The sequence below is a fragment of the Eurypyga helias genome, unplaced genomic scaffold (assembly GCF_000690775.1).
Source record: "Eurypyga helias isolate BGI_N326 unplaced genomic scaffold, ASM69077v1 scaffold9845, whole genome shotgun sequence".
NCBI classification, from domain to species: Eukaryota; Metazoa; Chordata; class Aves; order Eurypygiformes; family Eurypygidae; genus Eurypyga; species Eurypyga helias.
In genome coordinates, this window is record NW_010253359.1 from 6,713 (window position 1) to 19,971 (window position 13,259).

Genomic DNA, 13,259 nt, shown 5'->3' on the forward strand with positions numbered 1-13,259 from the left:
GCAAGATCCCATCCACAGATCCCTTGGTGACTCCACTGGGGTGCAACAAAAGACACTCATTATCTCCCTATTACAAATTATCAGAGGCAGCAAAACCTTAAGTTTTCTCATCCCGGGCTCCTGTTAAAATGCGCAGGAAGAAACAGCAGAGATGGCAATTACAAGAAGACAAAGACTGACTGAAAAGCACAAAGTAGACTGTGGGTGGATGGACAACGAGCCAGACTCCACCAAGAAGAATTCAAGTGCTCAGCTGTATCTCAAGTCCTACACTTCTGGCAGAAAACAGAGGTGATTTTTAGCCGATATTGCCATGATGAGCTTTGATCACATGAGGATAATACCACTACTTATGCTATTGCTATGGTTCAAAGAGGTTGCACTGTGCAGCAAGAGCAGGATGCCGTACATAATTTTTGTTAGTTCATAGTGTTCTGTAGTGTACCTCTTTACAGACTTAGTAATTAAATCAGAAGATGGCACCCCCTCATCCACAGGCTGTAAAAACGGAGCATAAACCTCAGCAGAGGAAGCTCTCTGAAACTGCTGAGCTGTCACACTTGCACTCAGACTGGAAGCGGAGCAAGACCACTTGCGCTGTACTCTTCCAGCTTCACTGCAAAGGGCCAAGATTGTCATAAGAGACAAAACAGAGGGAGGGAGAGACAAGCCAGCCACATGATCCTGCAGCTGAGAATGAGTAAGTAGAAGGCCAGTTATCAAATGTTATTCTATTTAATCAAATTGCTTCCACCTCACTTGGAGCCACACACTCTCTGAGCCCAGCACAGCAAAGCCACACTTCACAAAAAGTAGTCAAGCACCTTTGTATGGTTTTCCATCCCTCAGTTTTCCCTTTCCTTGCCAAACCTGAGCCCAGACTTTTGAACGAGGAAGCTAAAACACAGTGCTGCCTAGCAACAGCCAGGGACTTTCCACTGCAGCCTCTCCTCATCCTCCCTCTGGAGACCTCCACGTCACAAGCCAGCCACAAGATGCAGCAACTCATTAACTCCTATTTACATAGATACAAGGCAGAGCTGAAATAACACACATTTGGCTACATGACTTGCAGTAGCCTAAAGCCAGGAGGAATGACTACAAGAAAGGCAACATGTTTGGTTTAGTAACCCCAAGATTATTCCTAACTGCTAGGCCAATCTGGAAGTGTAGGGTTTTTTCCTCAAGCTATCTTTTTTAGGAGCTATGGCAAGGAAAGGAGCAGAGATTTGCAGAAGGTCATGGAGAATGTTAGTAGCAGAGAGTAGAGTTTGGTTTGAGACTTTCTTCCACCTGCAGAAAAGGAAATGGAAGAAAAAGAGGCAGTGACTGTGCTCAGCCTCCTTATTTCAATTAAAAAGTCCCTCCTGATGGTCTCCGACAGAACTGCTGGCATCAGAGCTGAAGCCTACAGCTCAGGAGCACTATTATTTGCATGAAAGAAAGTTTATTTTATGACCTGCTGCAGCTTCTACTTAAAAGGAGGAAATGATATGACTAAGGAAATGTGGAAAGTCTTTTTGAGGGCCCAAGAGTTACGCCTCACTCTAAAAATAAGGCTGAATTAGAATATTTTAGGGTTAAACTCCCAGAAAACAAAAGAATGAGTACAAAGAACCCTCCTACCAGTCTCATCTCCTGTTACACAAATACCCTCTGCTCCTAACCCAGTGGCTCTCTCCGTCCTGGACCTGGATTCAAAAAGAAAGTTGCAGGGCCTGGAAATGATCGCTCAGGGGGTTACATATTTACTGAATGCCACGCAGTAATTAAGCCCCAAACTGGCACATGTGGCTTTGCTGGACAAATACCACATTAACAGCAGAGATGAGCCACCACCCTTGCTTCTCTCAGAGCACAGTCCTCTAAGTCCAGCCTCAGGAGACATCTCCAACTTAGTAGTGCCCCAAGCCCACTAACGATGACTTGAGCAGCTCTGGACTAAGCCAGTGAGTGCGGCACACAACATGTCTTTGCTTATGTACACAAGCTACTGTATCCACAACTACTGTATACAAACTGCATCCTCCAGATGATTGTAATATATATTAACAAACAAAACACAAATATTCTTAATGCAGGGTCATTCTAGGAATAGTGAAATCCTCAAGAAAGATGAATTTAAGTCACAGTACTGCAGTTCAAAAATAAATATGTAAAACTCTGGCAGTTTAAAGGCAAGCATCACAGTTTAATTTTCAACTATTCAAGAGTTTGAACAATCTCTTAAATCAGTGTACAATGCAAAATATAACCTTGTATATTAATAAACACCTTACATCTGCTTTGTATGTGAACATTTCTATTTTTAGAATGGTTTCATTTTTACTACCTTACTTAGGACAAAGCAACAGCTCTTGTTTCTGCTGGTGGTTTGTTTTGTTGGGTGGGGTTGTTTGTTTGGGGTTTTTTTAATTATTATTTTTATTTAATTTTATTATCTGGCTGTAGTTTTAAACTTAACAGCCTGTCTAGAGTTGCATGCAGTTTAACTACCACCTTTTCTTTCCAACCAGTTTAGTCATTTCATGCAAGAGAGCCTAGGCACTCTCAGTTCAACTTAACTCATTTAATTTACAGTAGAGCCACACACCTCATCAAATGCCACAATTCGCTTGTTAACAGCCTCAGAAATTTTCAGGGATTTTCACTTGTTTAGTGACAAAGACCTGAAATTTTTAAAAAGTCTGTATTGAGTAACTGTGCTGTAACCTGACCCAGAGACCAGACTTTAAGGAGAATATCAAGCAGGCCAGAAGTCTGCCTTTCATTCGTTTTGCTGAGCACCCTCCACAAATGGGCTCGTGCGCTTTGACTGATGGTATGGACATGTCTGTCCCTTGTTGACATCTTAGAGCCCCTGACAGGATATAAAGTTTTAAGCAGGCCACATTTTAAGAAAAAGTCGCCTCGGCCTCGCAACTTTTGTTTTACTTCCACGCTGTTAACCCTACCAGACAGTCTCCCCAGTTGTCCAGAGTCATCCAGGAACAAGGCAGACAAAGCTTGAGTATCACAGAAAAGAAATACAGCAACAGACTGATGATGTTGCTTTATTTGTTTGGAAAAAGAACCGAAAGAAGAAACATGACAACGTGAGGAGAAGTGGCACTCTATGTCACAGCAGAAGGCTGATGTGTAGGGAGAAACCATGCCCAGTGATGCGATGTCCACGAAGACAAAAAACAAAGGCAGTGAAGCAGCTCCATAGCTCAATAAGCAGAGGGCTGAAGTGGGCTGAAGTGGCCTCAACAAGACACTCCTTGTGACAGGGAGGTGAGCAGAAGCCACACTGATGCACAAGCTCCAGTGCAGCGGCACTCTGGGTGCACACACCGAGTGGGCCAGGGGAATGTGACACCATGGCTCTTCTCTCCAGGGAAGGCATTAGAGAGCGAGGAACCTGCCTGACCTCCTTCCCTGCCAGCCCCTGAACCAGGTTCGGAAGCAGCTGCCTTCCCCACAGTCGGGCTGCCAAGCAGAGCCCGTTGCCTGCCCCACAGCCGCACAGGCAGACAGAGTGTGTGGAGGGTTAAGGCACAGGGCAGGGGTGCAGCTGCAGCGCAGTGGGCAGATGAGGTCAGGCCACTGCACAAAGTGGCTATTGTGCAGCTCACTGCAGCTGCGGGCTTCTGCCTGACTGAGTCCCACCTCATCCCACCGCGCCGCACAGGCTGCTAGCCACCAGAGAGCACGCAGGAGAACCACCAGCGGCCTCCAGCTACCAACGACGCGGGATATTTCAGATGGGCCCCTTTTCCAGTAGGGGCTGAATTAAGGGAAGGGGATCCGCTTTCTCCAAAAGCGGCACTCCCATAAGCGAGGCGTGAAGCCTCACAAGGCCTCACCCAGAGCTCAGCGGGGAGCCTGCAGATCCCTGCCTCCCCAGCCTGACACCACAGCCTAGTGCCCTCTGCTCCTGCAGGCATCTCCCACCCAGCCGAGCGGCACTCCGTGTCCACGTGGCAGGGCATGAGGGAGCTGGGCTGCTGCTCCTGTCCGCTTGCCAACGTGGTGATGAGTATTCTGCAAGGGCAAAGCCGCGTCTGCCCTCCCAATCCATTTAAGAGGATAACAAACAAAACTTTTAAAGCTATTTTGTAGGCTGATTTTGGACTGGGTTTTTACATTCCTTGGCACTGAGCAGTGCCGTTAGGGCATGGGCATCATCTCATAGATCTGCAATACAAAACTGTAAGGAAAAAGAAGGTCACAGACTCCTCCTTACTGCTGTAAAGCTCAAGCAGCTCCAGCTGACCTTACCCCCAGCCAGGCTCAGGCACACACAACTTTAACCAGCAGAGAAACAACACAGTCAGGCCTTCCCAGCAATCACCTTAAGGTACTCAACAGTTGTATCCTCCCTGTGCAGCCCAGAGCCAGGTGTGCTAGAGGAGCACCCACTATCTGGGCCCAGGGGTGCGAGGCCACTACCCAGCACGTCCGTGTGCCGGATGTGGACACTATCTCCCTGCCCAGCCTGGGCAGCAGTGCAGCACAGCACCAGGAGGGCTGTAAGTCAGCCACAACCTTAAATCACAATTATCATCTGTCAGTCTGCAGACTGCTCCACAAGAAGTTAAACAGCCTCACAGCACTCTAAAATACAGGCTAATTCAAGTGGTTGGCCAACAGCCCCCTCCTACAAAAGAAACCCCAGCATCTGAAACTTAAGTTGTGGTGATATTGCAGAATATCCTGAAAAGCCTCATAAGTAACTTTCTAAAGGGTTCAATTTCACACTCAGTTGAATTAGTCATTAATGCACTTTTTTCCACATTTATCCTCAATCTGTTTGAAACCCCCTGCAAAACATCAATAAATTTGGTCTCTCAATGCTGCCATAAAGGGCCTCCAGCTCTATTACCCAGTTTTCCAGGCAGCACCTCTGCCAGCAAGTACCACAAATCCACAGCCTCCATTTAGTGCCAGCATTGACTGCTTAGCACCTCTGGTCATGTAAGCAGAGGAAATGCTGATTGCTAAGTGATCACTGAGAATAAACTCAAATTAGAAAGACAAAACAGACAAGGCCTCATAACAGTATACAGCAGGGACTTGCCCAGGATCACACACTCAAACAGCAGACGATGAAAATCACAACAAAACTTCTGTGGACACCAAAATCCCCTCCAACATGGCATTAGTCACCTCATTTTGTGTACTGCTAGGAGGGGCTCAGCTGCCACTACTAAAGAGAAATGGGTGAGGGCCTACAGCAAATACAAAACGGCCCTGAACCAGGAGAGTCTTAACTGGCAGAAGAGCAAGTCAATCCCCAAGCCATTGCTCTCTGAACGAGCACAAGCCAGTCACATCTCAATCTGTAAGGATGCACAGGTGATCACAGCAGAGTGGCACCAGGCTGCTGGGCCTGGTCAATGCCCACTACAGAAGGGTTTGAGCCAAAGCCTGGCCAGCAAGGTCTGCCACCTGGCCGAGCATCTGAATTCCCACCACTCCCAAGGCCCAGCGAGCAGATAAAGTTATTCAAATTACAGGCTGCTTTTTGAAGTTCTCCCTGAGTATCACACCAGAGTCACAGCTAAAGCAAACACAGCTACATACTTACAGTTATGGTCTAAGCAAACAGGGTTTCTGCTTGTCTGTAAGTGACTGGTTTTCTACTGCTCCTCTGTCATCTTTGTGGCATATGGTCTCCAGATATGCTCTGGATCTGTACAGGATCCCTGTCCCCCTAGGCACAGACAAAACAGGCCAGATTTGCCCTGGCACCTTTACTGCTAGCTCTTCGATTTGAATTTGGGGGCGGAAAAAGTGAACAGTCTGTGTGGAGCATCTCTGGCTCAGCAGCCGCTCTCCCTGCTGGTCTGGCAGAGTCAGAGTCTGCTGATCTGCAGGGTACATCAGATGGTTCAGCTATTCACTCCTCGCCAACCCCAAATCCCTCGCTGAGTTTTCTTTGAGGCCTGGAAAAAAAAATGCAAAGCTCCATTTGTGCAGGAAACAGACCTGATCGAAAACTCCAACACCTGTGGAGTAACAAAAATACAAAGAAGGGGCAGGATTCATTAATTCCCCATCACTCATCTGCACATGCCAAAGTTACCAAAGTTCAAATGCTGGGCTCCCCCTCTCCTGCTTACTAGAGCCTGGGAAGGAAGGAGGGGTGCAAAAGGACAGAGGGGTCTAGTTTCACAGCTGGCAGGCATGGTAGCAGCTCCGGAGAAAAAGCTTACAGGACTTTTAATTCAGGGTTGCCAACGTGTCCATTTCCCCCCCTTCGTTCCTGGCCTTGGCTCCAAAGCCGTCCACAGGGAATGTCCAGTCTAGTCTAACATGTCATCTGATGTCTCTATAGTTTGTCTCACTCCTGCCGTCCCAGCTTGCGACTGTTAACTGAGGCCTTGGCTCAGCCGTGGCTCCAAAGCCCTCCCTCCCCACGGGCTTTTGCCATAGGCAGAGCTAGGGCAGAAGGCACGCTGCCTCCTGCGGCTTTCCCCCATTCCCCTCAGCTCTGCTGCTGCGGCACAAGAGAGATGGCGGCGTCGGGGCCTTGAAACAAGCAGCCCCTGACACTTCCACCATTCGATGTCTAAACGCTGTCGCAGTGCGCCAAGAAGGGGTTAAGACATTAGTTGAAGCCAGGCAAAAGAGTATACAGAGTTCCCTCTAAGCAGGGGACACAGAGGGGGCTCTGAAAGTCACACAGCTGTATGTCCTGGGAAAGAGGAGAAAAACTGAAGTCAGTGAAAGGTACAGGCTTTCGTCAGCTGTGACATTACACAGACACTAAGAGGAAGACAATCCACAGACTGGATTGTCTTCCTCTTAGCTGCTCCAAACAGGACACAGGCACTACCCAGAGCGTGTGCCAATTACTTTTACACCACCCTCAGCCCACTGAAAAAATTACAGAACACTCTGAAGGCTCCATGCAAGGCTCAGGGCCTCATGTGTGCCAGCCGGAAAGCAAGCAGCCTAGGCACCCGGGACACCAGCGTTCCAGAAGAGGCTCGCACAGGTTTACCCCGGCAGAGGTAAGGATAGCTGTACACATGGAAGGCAAAAGAAAAAAAACAGCTAAAAATCTAGACTTGAAAGAATTCTGAAGCCAATTTCTTTAGGTTTTTGAGCCAACATGAATGATTTAAATGTTGATATCAAGTACTTATGTCTAAAAGTATAAATTCTTGGCCCTGAATGCCTGTTTGTCAGCCCAAAAACCTGCCCTAAAGGGTATAGTTAGCACAAGGGACTTCTCAGGAGGCAGAAAACCCACTCTGTATCTATTTAATCTATCACAGAAAGTGTCCAATGGAGAGCAATGGGTTTGTCTGGGGAAAACTTGGAATATGCACCTTTTCTTAGCAGAATCCTTCGTCAGAGGCTTGGTCTTAGTGGAGCATCTCAAAAATAGGGCAACATGGGTTATACTCATTGAACAAAATGAGGAAAGGATTTTTCAGCGGCATGGAAGGCAGCACAGCCCGTTCTTCACAACAGAAACCTCAAGAGATAACTCACTTCCCACCCTTTCTCCAGCTGACTGCAAAGAACCTTAGCCTGTGGGAACCCTTTAGGGTTCAGCTGGTGGTAGCACTCAAAATGGCAACTTTAGGCACACATAAGATCACATCTTCAGATGACAACCAGGATTTGCGGACAGTGGAGAAACTGAAAAAGCCAAATGCAGACTGACTGCATAAACAGCTCTGGGAAGCCAAAACAAGTCTGTTTCGAACAAACAAGCAAACATCCTGAGCCATGGGGCTTTCTTGGGCTCCACAGAGTCTGAACATAAAGCAGAATCCCGTTCCTTGTCCTCCCAAGACACACATGTGTACATGCCATGAGTGCACAGCCCCACAGCATATTTCAGCATCTTCTCCTTTCACATGACTATGCCTATTTGTGAGATCCCATTTGTTTGGCATAAGCACATGAAGATTTTACATAAACAAGCACTGTATTAGAAATTACAGGCCAGAAGATGATTAACAAAGCATAAAGGCTATTTTTTTGTCTTCAAATAGACATGTGTGAAGTGGGAATAGTTGAACATTAATAACCACAAAGAGAAATCATGACATAACCCAATTGTTCCCACATTCCCCGCCCTACCGCCTACTTGTCCCCCTGCTCAACCTCACATACACCTTAGTGACAAGGGAACATGCTGAAGTGGCCAGCTAGCTAATAGGATAAAGGCCTCTTACTCTAGGGAGCTAATCCATTTCTGCAGCACATAATTAACCACTGCGCTTGCAGGACGTTCTCCTGTGCCAGGATGCAGCCGTGCCTGCCCACACCCGCCTCGCAGCACAACGCTGCACAGCGCGTGGGGCCTGGGGTGGTGCTTGCAGGTCGAAGCTCGGAGCTTGCGATGCTCTTTGACTTACCAACTTTGAAAGGCCAGCCTAGGTCTGTACATGTGAACAGCTTCCAAGGATTTCAGAGGAGCCAGTATCCCCCACCTAGTGCCTTGTCCTTCCTCTTAAGTAGGTATACGGTTCCCTTCAGCGCTGGGGATCAGCACTCATGGCTTCTGGTAGCCTGTTGCATCCTCACTGGCTACGTGTGGCTCAAGATGGCACAGAAGCTGGTCCAGGGACACCTCCCTGAGGTGAGATGCTATACAACCAGTTTGGCAAACAGTGCTTTTCCCTGGACACTTCAATGTGCTGAGCTACAGCTTCTCCACTTGTCCGTGGGTGCCAGCACAGGATACACATTACTCCTACCAACTTTTTGAACCTGCCCTGTGTGAGAGCAGTGATGTGCCAGCTCAGAGCCAGAAGCAGGCCACTACCTTTCCAAAAGGTGTTAACAGAGCTCGGCAACCCTTAGAGCTGTACAGGAAGAACTAGTTGGAGAACTGCTGACCTCACATATGCCACTCCATTGTCTGCATCAAGATCCACTTTCCATGTAATTGGAAACAAGCCTTCAAGATCCATAGCAGAGCCTGTGTAACAGAAGCCAGTGCTCAAACATAACATTTTTTTCCCCCCCCTCACACAAACCATTTTGATGTTTCCTGCTTTCAGTTCAGGATTTTAGCCCATCTCATGCTTATGAAATGGTCATGTCCTATGACCAAGAGGGGTCAAAGGGCAAAAGTTTAGATCACCTCATTAAAAGAGCAGAGAGCAGAGTACAAAAGGTAGACCTGAATGTCTCAAGGCCAAGTTGATCAAGATCCTCTGTGCAGAGGAAGGCTGATAGTAAAAGCAAAGATTTATGCATTTAAATGAGTAGTTTTGAGGGTGTTTGAGTGATTTGGATGCTTGCATCTGGAAGGAAATGAACTCATCTCTCAACTCAGTACAGAGTTTTACAGAGTGGACCAAGCAGCATCAGCAAGTCTCACAGTTGCAGCAGTAATTATGGCTGCTTCCTATTTCTAACCCTACCAGCAGCCACTTCATGAGACAGCAATCTGATTTTTTCCAGCTTCTTGTGGTTTACCGTTTCACTCATCTCTAGGGTCTTTCCTTAGGCTGCTAGTACAACTGCCCATGGTAAGAGTCTACAAAACGCAGACGGGAAGAATTAGCACATCAAAAATGCCTTTCACACTTCTTGTGGCAGTCAGATTTGCAAAGAATGTTAGGTGTATGATGAAAGAAAAGACATGAGAATGCTAAAAAGGTGTCATACTAAAAGTCTCTGCTCAAAAACCCTTTTCCACGACCACCATTTCCACTGTTCATAATTGCACTCATTTCTCTAACAACACTTAGAAACTAACAGCACAGGCTGTTTTATGCAGAGAATGATAGGAAATTATATGAAGTTGAAAACAAGTTAAGAGCTTGGTTTGACAGCACATCAAATTCAGAACTACAATGAAAATACACGTGTCGTGAACTCACTGCGTTCTTTCAATCAGAGCTCTGAACAAAGCACCACAGCTTAAGTTAAGACTTGCATTAAGGTATGTTCAATATACAGTCTTATCTAGCCAGGTACACCACGTTCTTGCATGAGGCTTGTCCGTCTTTCCAGCACATAAAGCAAACAATAGCAGCAACAGTTTCCTGAACAAACCCAGGGCATTCCCTGACCTATGGAGGTTTCCCCAGATGCAAACCACAATGCCTGTCATGTAACAAGTAGGGGGTTTACAGCAGTAAGAAACACAGACATCTCACTGGCTCCATTTTAAGGATATTTCTACCCATCCTAGGAACTGCACAGATCCACTGGCTTTGCAATTTGGAAAATTATTTGTTCAACTGTTCCTTGTTTCTTAATTGTATTCTGCCCACACACTGTCATGACAGAGCGTATAGGAGTGTCTGATGAGCCTCTGAAGACACATGCAAGATGGGGAGTTCCTAGAGTCTCCAGAGAGTTGAAAAACGTAGCTATGCTGTCAAAAATAAGCACGCTTACAATAAGACTGCAAAGCGATTCAGGGTTTCATCCTTTCTGTAACCGCTCAAATTATTTTTTCCATAATCAAACGCATGCAGGTGAAATTATAGCTTGCAAGGATATGCCAGGACTTTAACACACAAGCATAATTTTAGAATTAAGAATATATTTTCCCTAGCATAGATATGACCATGGAGTTCTTAACACTCCAGAGGATCCTCGGTTTTGCAAATTCATTCCTATGGAAATTGCTTTGCATGAGCAAGCGAAGTCCAACAGGAGACTGAAAAGATTATTTTCCGTGAGGAGAAGAGAAACCCTATTAAGTTTGCTGGTTAAAGTATCTTCATTTGTGCCTTTTTTTTTTTCCTTTTAATTTACCTGTGACCCCCAGGACACCTATGCTTGTGAAACCTCGGATTTAGAAACACACATAATTATATGGTTCATCTCTGACTTACCAGTCATCATTTCCTTAAAACCGATTGCAGCTCTGCAAGGAGCGTGTATCTGGGAACACAGCTCTTTAGGAGGGCAGGGAGTTTTAGAAGCGAATCTGCTCTGGTTTAGCTCAGTCTCCATCTACATGAGAAGTAGATGCCTCTATTGAGTGCCTCCTCCTGCAAGACGAGCCGTGGACCAGTGCCCAAAACTCCCATTGACATCAAGAGGCTGAAAGAGAGCGTGAGCAGAGCCCAGCAGTGTGGTTCTCATGTGAGCCAACAGTGGAGAGGCTATTCAGAGCTAAGGCAGAAAATCAGAGCTAAACCCCAGCCCACGCCAAGGACAGCTGTGTTGTTGACAGCCAGGCTGCCTATTCTGCCATGCCAAAGCTTGTCTCAAGAACAGCATTTCCTAGAGTGTTTACTCTAGTCACAGGCTTGGCCTTAAAAGCGCAGCCAGCTTCTACACACTGAACAGCAATAGCTACTGAGTTTTCAAGTCTGAAACACACTCTGGGACAAGCTGCTTGCTTTCACTCTGCGGTAGCAAAACTGGAGCGCAGAATCCCAGCATTAATAGTTAATCTGCACCATCGCATGACCATCCTGTTTCTGCAGTTTCCAAACCCACACTACCACCTCCCTCCTTACCGACAGGCACTGCGCCACGGGCAGGCTGCGGGGTGCAAAGCACACCTCTGCCACCTCTCAACCACCACTGCCAAGCCATGCTGGACAAGGAAGGTGCCCTTCTTCAGTGATACAGGGCTACACAGGGCCAGCAGAAAGAAAAGGGAAAAACAAGCTCTTGCTTTCCATTCCTTGCTACCATCACTTCTGTGCAGTGCTTTGAACAAGTCTCTTACCATCTGATTTTTAAGCAGCAGCAGCCCGTTACCTTGTGGGTGCCAATTCTAAAGAGAATGGTCACTTGTGTAAGTGCTTCAGCTGGGAATTCAACACTTAGAGGTGGTAGGGTAGGAACAGAAGAAAAAGTCTAAGAAACTGAAATGAGCAGAAGAGGTGGTTAATCTAATCATCTTAATAATAAAGTCAGAAAAGCAAGTAGAGAACTGCCACCACCACCACACTGGACTACACGAGGAACACCCAGCTTGGTTCCAAAGAGCCATTCACCCTTTCCAATCCCCTCAAGATCACCTTACTGATCCTCCGAAGTAGTACTCTGTAAGGCTTTCTCCTTTTCAGAGGGTGCTACTACCACAAGCAAAGACGTAACTTATCACGCCTGAAGAGAGATCCATTCATCCGTAGCCCACACACAACATGGGCAGTGACAGCATATGGCAAAGCGGCCTGCGAACTCCTTTTCTCCCCAGGCAACGATGAGATATTTGTATCACAATGAGCCACATGCTGAGGGAGGAGTGGGAAGGGAGAGGTATCTGGCCAATGCAACAGCCACACTGGGACCCAACCCAGGCAGCCCTCCTAGTCCAGACACCAAGGCTAGGGGAGGCGAGGACAATCCAGCCTTAACTCCAGAAAGGAGCACTGCAGAGCAAGGCCCTGACCTTCACTTCCAAGCAACATCTACTAACTGGTCTTGCTGGAAAGCATAAACAGGTTGCAGCAAGCTTCTCAATCTGCCAGGCCCTCGAGGCTACTTGGGCTGAGAGTGGGAAAGAGAACATGCCAGCATTATCCTTCTGCACTGTACTGTGTCAAAATAAGAAACGAAACATCCTTCAGAGAAACTTCTTCAAGAAGGACCCACAACAGCCAACAGACAGGAGAGAACAGGGATATACTGCAGGATGGCCACCCTTGGGTACCCATCCAACCCAGCACCCACTCTGTGACTGCCACTCATCCCACTTCACACTACATTTTTGCCAGCTGTGTTGCTGCTGCAGCTAGGACCCCTAGGTCTTGCTTAGTGATGATTTCTGTGGGTAGCTGGCAGCCCACCATAAACCACTGCCAGTAGATAAAGGAGACTGGGCTTTGCCTTCTACCAGTTCAGTAGGAAACATTCTCTGTGGAGCTTTGAGAGAAAAATGCAAAAGGGGTCAAGACCCCAACCTTGTCCATTCACATGCAGAGATTCTGGCAGCCATATCCAGGTGGAAGCACCTGTCCCCACACCCCCTCTCCAAAACTTGCTCCCTCCAGGCCTACCTACCCTCAGAGACACACCAAGAGTTCAAGCCTCACACAGTGTCACCAGCATCACTCAGGACTTCTCCCCAAGTCACATCCCAAGGACACATGCCAGTGGTGCCCATATGCCCATTTGATCTCTTCTCTCTGGTGTGCAGCCAAAGAATCAGCTTTAGTCTAATACCTTCTTACCAGGCTTTAGAGCTTAGAGAAAAAAGAAAGACAGCAGGGTTGGGAAGGTAGCCAGCAAGCCTGCCAAACTAAATGATAAGCCCTTGGCTTTAACCTCAGGCCCATAATTTACCACCACTGGTGCCAGGTGCTATTATTGTCCCTTTGGGAATCTTA